Here is a 2,901-nt window from a genome sequence, read left to right on the forward strand (position 1 = left end):
TAACACAATAGTGCATGTAATAGTTTTATGTAAAATAATATATTCTTTATAAGGTAAAAATCATTAATTCAATTAAACTATTTAAACTTTATTACAGACCTTTTTCTTATTATTAGACATTTCATTAAGAACCTGTACATACATAAACATATAATTTTAATAACATCATGAGTATGACCTGTACATACATAATCATATAAATTAATAAAAGGGCAGCGCAGTGCACTAAAGCTACCATTATGCACTGTGTCCGGGTAAAAGTAGGGATGCAACACGAGGACTTCCTAGGGGTTACCCATCCTAGTACTACTCTCGCCCAAGCATGCTTAACTTTGGAGTTCTGATGGGATCCGGTGCGTTACTGCTTGTATGATCGCAACCATAATCATATAAATATAATACCAAAAAAATACCTTTTTTCTGAAATTTCAACTCAGACCTAGAAAATACATGACATATATATATCGAATACATAGTTAGTAAAGTCGTAACTAAAATTTGAAAATATTTATTGAATAAGTAATAAGAATATTTATGGCTTACATTTGCTAATTCGTTCTTCATATCGAAGATTTGTTCATCTTTCACATTTGATGATGATATTTTTTTCACCATCGACATCTGGATGAACAAAGTTGTCTTGCTCTTGTTGAACAAAACTATCTTGATGTATTGCAAGAAGGTTGTACTTTACCATTTCCTCATCGGTAAAGACAATATCTTTGAATTCATACTAGTATAAAAAAATGAGTTAGTTTAAATAGATAACAAGTACAAAATGAGAATGAAATAGATATTGATTTAGAATAATGCTTAAATATTGTTGTCTTTAAATACTCATTAAAAATGAGTCCTCCGATGACCTCCATTTTAGAATTCGAGGACTCATAACTGATTCACTTTGAATAGCAACAGCTTTGTCCATGTTCAAATAACATTCATAAAACCATATTTGAAGAGCCAAATGAAATCCACCAAAGGTTAATGATGAGGGATTGGTCTTCAAACGATGATTATTAGATTTATACAACATTTTAAAGCACTCATTGCCCCAATTATAATTCAAGTACTCACCGAATTCAACTAGATCAAAATATAATTTTGGTACGTACTTTCTTGGAAAATCAGGAACCAACAACCTGATTATGAAATAAACCATACCAATTTCATACAAATCATCTTCGAATTAGCTTTCCAACGATACCTATTTCTCCTAAATCCAATACCCGAGCGAAAAGTTATGGCCATTTTAGTGACTGGGACAGTAGCATTATGTGATAAGCGTGCGACGCACGTCCTATCGCATGCACCAAAATTTTAGGTTCTGTTTCCGTATTTTTAAAGGCAAAATGGGTATCTTCCATCCCTTATCCAGCTATAATGATGTGTTAGATTTTTGTAGCATATTTAAGACTTTTTAATTTAAAATATTTGTAAGTTCTTAAGTAATTATTGGTATTTTTGATGTTATTTCTTAAGATTTTGTAGAAAAGTCAAGATGCATGGAAATAAATAACAATGGAGCAAAAGAGTAAAATCTGGTACAAGTGAGCTGATATAAGTCTGACAACATTTCTTGCAAGCCGTCAGATATGTGGTAAGCTACCAGAAAAAGGCTTCAGGAAGAATAGTGAAGAAGAGTTGTTGGATGAAGGTGATTACATTCTCAATATGTCGTCACAAGTGTGGTAAGCCGTCAGAAGATGTCGTCAAGTGGGAAAGAACATGATAAAATAAGTTGAAGGTCTGACGACATTTGATACACGCCGTCACCCCTCTAGTAAGCCGTCGGAGGACATCGTCAAAGTGAGGCAGAACAGGTTAAGAAGGCACGACTTTTGATGACATATCTGAGATGCTGTCAGAAGCCTGACGATCAACACCAATATGCCGTCACCTAAATCCAAGCCCAGCTATGATTTTGTTATTTTATTACCTTAATTAGGATTTAGTATAAATAGCATCTTTTAGGGTTTTATTCACAACTTCGAAAGCAGCTTTTGACATCTTGTAACTTAGAAAAGGGGAGTTCACTTGTTTTTGACTCTCTTAACTTAGAAATTTTCCATCCTTTGATTTAGTTGTGGGAAATTCTTATTGTACTTGAAGGAGAAACAACTTTGAATTTCATCTTTTGTAAGTTTACTTGCTTTAAGTTGTGAATTTAATCTTTGTTATCTCTTTCTATCTTATGAGAAACTAAAACCCATAATTAGGGTTGTGGGATCTAATGATTATTATTTCATTGATTTAATAGTTGGATTAGGGTTTGAGTGATTGTGGGAACGTCTTGAAATTCTGTTGTTTTAACTTGAATCTATTGGTTTCAAACATTAGGTTATGCCTTAGGTTTTATTTGCTTCTAACGGAGAAATAGACTAGAGGTCGTGAATTATCAACAGGGACTCGGAAGCTACCAACATTCTGTTTAATGATTGATGTCGTAACTGGATCAATCTACCTGAGATAACTTCCATTTGGAAATAGATATGTTATCTAAGTTTGAGATAATTAGATAATAAATTATCTGGTGAGGTCAAGAGATAAGTCAGATAGTATCATCGGCATGGATAATCTGTTGTTCCCACCTATCACGAGAATCATGAATAATTATTATTCAATGGAGATTAATAGTCATATTGATCACAACCCTAGTTTCTCTATATCATTGATTCGAAATATTGAAATCTAAGTTTTGAATTCTAAAATAAGTTGAAATGTTAAAATTTGTTTGATTGATAAAAACCCCTATTTTGTCTTTTCTTATTATTTATTTGAATTTAACTTGTAGATATAGTTTCGAACTAGTTTAATCGCCACTCACATTGTTCCCTGTGGATTTGACCCCAACTCCGAAGTTGGGTAAATATATTGATGACGACCGCCTTGCACTTATTTGAG

At 32.7% G+C, this 2,901-nt stretch overlaps 1 non-coding gene across 1 annotated transcript; it reads right to left on the reverse strand.

The window, feature by feature from the left end:
- Positions 1-263: 263 nt before the first annotated feature.
- Positions 264-381, reverse strand: LOC124886018. Its single transcript, XR_007043168.1, has one exon. It is a non-coding gene; the product is annotated as a 5S ribosomal RNA (ribosomal RNA).
- Positions 382-2,901: the final 2,520 nt, after the last annotated feature.

The sequence above is a fragment of the Capsicum annuum genome, chromosome 7 (genome assembly GCF_002878395.1).
Source record: "Capsicum annuum cultivar UCD-10X-F1 chromosome 7, UCD10Xv1.1, whole genome shotgun sequence".
Classification (NCBI taxonomy): Eukaryota; Viridiplantae; Streptophyta; class Magnoliopsida; order Solanales; family Solanaceae; genus Capsicum; species Capsicum annuum.